The sequence below is a fragment of the Dermacentor silvarum genome, chromosome 5 (assembly GCF_013339745.2).
Source record: "Dermacentor silvarum isolate Dsil-2018 chromosome 5, BIME_Dsil_1.4, whole genome shotgun sequence".
Lineage (NCBI taxonomy): Eukaryota > Metazoa > Arthropoda > Arachnida > Ixodida > Ixodidae > Dermacentor > Dermacentor silvarum.
In genome coordinates, this window is record NC_051158.1 from 163,809,553 (window position 1) to 163,815,413 (window position 5,861).

Below are 5,861 nucleotides of genomic sequence, written 5' to 3' on the forward strand. Positions count from 1 at the left end.
CCCCCAACGTCATGCTGCCCGGTGGTACTCGTAGCTACGCGGTTAATAATTCCTCGCGCAGCATTGTGTGCCGACTCATTGAGGTTGGGCGGGGCACCCTCGATCTGTCCCATGTGGGCTGGAAACCAGATCACTGTGTGTGGCTTGATCTGCTTGCTTCCTAGTATCCCTAGGGCCAGCTCGGATATGGTTCCTTTGGCAAATGCCCGAACGGCTGATCTCGAGTCACTGTAGATTGATGTCCTCTTGTCGTCCAATAAGGCCATCGCTATTGCAGCCTGCTCTGCGGTCTCAGAGGACGTCGTCCGAATCGAGATTGCGTTCGTTACTTTACTTTCATGGTCTACGCTAACCGCAGCGAAGGCCTGTCCGTCGGCGTAGCGAGCTGCGTCTACAAAACTGTTCTCCGAAGCCCGTTCCCGAGCCTTTTCCAGGAGGGCCTTCGCGCGCGCCCGACGTCTTCCCACGTTGTGTTCCGGATGGACGTTTCGTGGGATCGGGGCGACAGTGATGCGGTCCCGCTGCTCTCGAGGGATGCTGCAGAACTTTGTTTTGACTACTGTGGGGGGAACGCCCAGCTCCTGCAGGATGTGTCTTCCAGCTTGTGTGGTAGATAGCCTGACGAACTGGGCCCTCTCCTGCGCTTCCGCCAGTTCCTCGAGCGTGTTATGCATGCCGAGTTGAAGTAAGCTTTCCGTGTGTGTGTATATGGGGAGGCCGAGGGCTCTCTTGATTGCCTTCCTGATTAATGCGTTCAGCTTATCCCGCTCCGATCTTTGCCAGTTGTGCATGGCCGCGACGTAAGTGAAATGACACATTACGAACGCATGCACCAATCTCACGAGGTTGTCTTCTCCCAGGCCTTGCTGCCGGTTGGCCACTCTTCTTATTAATCTGATGGCATTGTCCGTCTTCTTAGTGAGACGCAGCACTGTCTGGTTGTTAGAGCCACTCGACTCGACCATCATGCCGAGAATCCGGATGGCATCCACCCTCGGAATATAGCCTCCGTCGTTTGTCCGTAGTTTGATGTCGCATTCGGCGAGTGGCTTCCATCCCTTTGGTTTGGGGCCTCTGCGCTTGGGTCGATATAGTAGCAGTTCCGACTTGTGAGGTGAGCACCGAAGGCCCGTGGACTCGAGGTATCTCTCGGTAGCATCAATCGCCTCTTGCAGGGCCGTCTCTACCTGTCCATCACTACCTCCCGTACACCAGATGGTAACGTCGTCTGCGTATATGGTATGACTGATACCGTCGATAGCAGAGAGTTTCCTGGATAGACCAATCATGGCGAGGTTAAAGAGGGTTGGGGATATGACTGCCCCTTGTGGCGTCCCCTTAGACCCCAGCTTGATCATGTCTGAAGTCAGGTCCCCGATCTTTAGGGTGGCTTCTCTGTCTGACAGAAAAGATTTCGTGTAGGAATGGAAGTGCTTCCCCAGGTTAAGGCTCGAGATTGTGTCTAAAACGAACGAGTGAAGAATGTTGTCAAAGGCCTTTTCCAGATCTAGACCTAGTATGGCTCTCGTGTCCCGCGTATTAGAGTCAATAATGTGATGCTTGATGAGCTTCATCGCGTCCTGCGTCGATAGTCCAGCCCTGAAGCCGATCATGTTGTATGGGTAAATGTCGTGCTCCTCCAGGTAGCGAGAAAGCCTGTTTAGGATTGCGTGTTCAGCAACCTTCCCCACGCACGATGTGAGCGAAATTGGGCGGAGGTTATCGAGGCTGGGCGGCTTGCCTGGCTTGGGGATGAGAATGGTGTTGGCCGATTTCCACATTTCCGGAACTATACCACTGCTCCATGCTTGGTTAATGATGTCCTTTAGGAATTCGATGGACTTGTCGTCCAGGTTCCGTAGAGCTTTGTTTGTGATCTTGTCCGGACCCGGAGCCGATCTGCCGTTCAGGGCGTGGAGCGCCTGCCTGATCTCCTCAATCCCGAATTCTGCGTCAAGTTCAGGGTTCCCGGAGCCGTCGTAGTCAGGTGAAGGTGGTGTAGGGCCCGATGCGACAGACAGGTATTTCTTCACGAGTCTGGATAAAATTTCCTCGCTCGAATATTCCCGTTTGGCTGCGTGTAGGGTGCGCGCCAGTGTGTTGTGTTGGTTGGTTTTAGTGTTCGTCTCGTCGAGGAGATGCTTTAGGAGGTTCCAGGTTCCCCCGTTACGCATGTGCCCGTCGATCGAGTTGCACACCTCATCCCATTGCTGTTTAGAGAGGGCTCTGCAGTGTTCCTCTATAGTTCTGTTGATTTCTGCGATCTTTTTTCTGAGCCTGCGGTTGAGCCTTTGTCCCTTCCACCTGGCGAGGAGGGACTGCTTGGCCTCCAACAGGTGAGCCAGACGACTGTCCATCTTTTCCACCGGGAGGTCGGTACAAATCTCTTTTGTGGTAGCTTTGATGTCGTCTCTAACCTGTGCCACCCATTGTTCGAGGCTAGGCTTGCCCTCACTCTCCGTTCGCTCTTCCCTAATCTTGCGAAACTTGTCCCAGTCTGTGTACTGGAACATGCGCTGTCTCTTCTGCTCGACCTGGAGGTGTGTGGCCAAGATATAATGGTCGCTACCAAAGTCTACCCCGAGGTTCGTCCACTTAACCGCTGCGATGCTCCTGACAAAGGTGAGATCCGGTGTCGTGTCACGGCTCGACGAGGTCCCGCATCTGGTGGGGAATGCCGGGTCCGTGACTAGCATCAAGTTTAGGTTTAGAGCCTCACGCCAGAGGTCCTCGCCCTTGTTAGTGTTGTATGGGTAGCCCCAGGTGTGGTAGGGGGCGTTGAAGTCACCAGCTACGATCAAAGGGGAGTCTCGCGCTAGTTGCGTGGCCTTGGTGATTAGGGCTTTGAAGCGTTGTCTTGGGTTTTTGGGACTACTATATACATTTAGGATGAATATACTGGCGCGGTTCGCTGGGCTTGGGATGATTTCTATCATTATATATTCCACTTTACTTGCGGTCATCCTAAGGTCGTGAGTGATGTGGGTCAGCTTGTTGCTAATCAGTACAGCGACCCCCCGTCCTTCTTCGTGCTTCGCTACGGGCCTGTAGCCGGACAGCGTGACGTTAGATGTGAGTGTTTCTTGTATAATGATGACATGTGGCTTCTCTGTGTGTGATCGAATATATTGCTGCAGGGGAGCCCTCTTGGGAAGGAAACCCCTGCAATTCCATTGCCACATCCTGAATGAGCTAGTTTGAGTGGCCATCGTATTGCTGTGGAGCTGCTGTGCTAGCCTTCGGAGGCCCGATTGCCCCCGTGCTGTTAATAGTCGATGCTGTTGTTGGGGGCGTAGGAGCTTTAGGTACCAGCACAGGTGCTACGACGTTTTCCAAGAAGGATTCAATTTTGCTGATGCGCTTATTAGTGCGCTCCTCCATGGAAGCCATGTTGCTTTGGAAGAGCGAGAACTTCTCATTTATCTCTTTAATGCTGTCACTGAGAGCGGAGAGCATCTCGCGAATCTCAGATTTGGCCCTACCTGATGCTCTTTCTGGCTCATTAGTGATTGCCCTCTTTTTAGCTGGCCTCTCCGTATCGCTCGTCTCAACCATGGGGACTTCAATTGGCTGGGGAGCGGCCGGTTGATTATCCGTATCGTTCTTCTCCGCCATGGCGACTTCCATTGGCTGGGGAGTGGCAGGTTGCTTGTCTGCCATGGCCGGTTTCCTATTGCTGCCCCTCTTAATCTCGGCAATTTCTGTCATGAGTCGAGCTATTGTGTTCTTCATCATCTCGTTTTCGCGCTCAAGTTGTGCTAGTCTGTTGTTACCTCTATCATGCTCTGGCGGTGAGCCCCGCGTTACCTTTTCCGGCGTTCCTCGAACTCGGTCGGCCCAGGTCGGGTGGTACTCGGGTCGGCGATCCCTGGAGCAGGACCGCGAGCAGGACTTGAACCGGACTTGACTGCCTCGGCGCTGGGATCCGGAGCGACCCCTGGAGCGGGATCTGGTCCTGGTTCTGGAACAAGAGCGCCCTCTGGATCGAGAGCGTCTCCGGGAGCTCCCTCTGGAGCGAGAACGTCCCCTGGATCGGGAGCGTTCCCTATGCTCGTGCGGTGGAGCTTGCTGCAACTTATTTTTGATCTCGCTGCTCTGTGGTGGTGGCGAAGCCCCATTTCTCGAAGCTTCCACAGTCGCTCTCTTCCATCGTCTCCTTCTGACGACGTACGGGATCTGAAATCTCTCCTTGCATGTTTTGTCCGCCGTAGGGTGTGGGCCCCCGCACAACCCACACTTTGGCGTGCACTGGTGTTGATCGTCCGGGTTGACTGCCCCACATCCCCTGCAGGTGGACTCTTCAGGAGTCGGGCAAACGTCGGCACGATGGCCGAGCTTGCCGCACGCGTAGCAGATATCGACTTGTTTGCAAAAGAGAAAGCACTTCACAAGGACTGGGCCATAGCGTACAAAGTTCGGAACCTTGAGCCCGTCGAAAGCTATGATGATTGTGCCTGTGTTCTTAATTCTCTTGACCGCCAAGGCCAGCGGGTTTCTCTCGTTGACGATGTTGCGTTCGAGGTCCGATTGACTGTCGTTCAGGTCGATGTGTCTGATTATTCCTTTACACGTTGTGTGGGGAGCGGCCTCGTATGCACTGACTTGAAACATTCTTCCAGCCACATGAAGTGTCCTGATTCTCGTGTATTTTGAAGCGTTGTCTCGGTTGGGCGTGCTGGCCACCATAATGTTTTGTTGTATGTTAGGACAAATTACGTCCGAGCTTATCTGCGTCGGGGTAAGACCCGCCGCTTCCACGATCGCCTTACCGATCACGGTCGGTCCTGTCTTGGCAATATTCAGCCCTCCGCGGGGTCGTATGATAATTTTGGCATGTTCCTTGGGCATGGGAGGCATCCGCGACGCCCTGATGATCTTGCTCTTGAGTTTATTTCCATTGTCCTGTGTTCTGAATAAGGCGCCGGCGTTAGGCCTATTCTCCCATATGCCGCAGCCAGGGCGGTTGGCCGAGTCCACCTTGGCAGACATACGCTTCGAAACTGCAGACTGCCATCCAAATTCTGGCGAAAATTCTTCAGGAGGAAGGTCCTCCCCTTCAACCGTCATCTGCATAGTCACTGACATTTCGGAATCGTTGCTCTAGCAACACTTGGTGGCGCCGATCGGCGCTACGCCGGGCTAGGCTTGTCGTTAGGGCCAGCAAGGCGGCAGCGTGGTCCGAGCACAAACACGTTCATAAAATGGAAAAGAGACCACCCACCGGAGAAAGTCCGATATCGATGTGATCCTCTTCCGCTTAGACGTGCGTTGGTACCAACATTTTGGAGATTAGAAGCGACAATCTTGCCGAAATCATTCAAGAGTGCAGGAGCCGAGATGGAACCCTGGCGCTTGCGTTCTTCTTCTTCCTCTTCCTCAGTTCATGGCCATGAATCGGGCGGTTATATTCGGTGTATAAAAACACGGGAATGAACGATTTGAACGCTGGAGCTTAGAAAGTAAGATTTTGTGAGAGGGAAGAAAAAACAAACTAATAATAGTTCATGGCCATGAATCGGGCGGTTATATTCGGTGTATAAAAACACGGGAATGAACGATTTGAACGCTGGAGCTTAGAAAGTAAGATTTTGTGAGAGGGAAGAAAAAACAAACTAATAATAGGTAAAAAGGAAATGTGTATAAAGAAATGTGTATTCGGTGTATAAAAACACGGGAATGAACGATTTGAACGCTGGAGCTTAGAAAGTAAGATTTTGTGAGAGGGAAGAAAAAACAAACTAATAATAGGTAAAAAGGAAATGTGTATAAAGAAATGTGTATTCGGTGTATAAAAACACGGGAATGAACGATTTGAACGCTGGAGCTTAGAAAGTAAGATTTTGTGAGAGGGAATAAAAAAA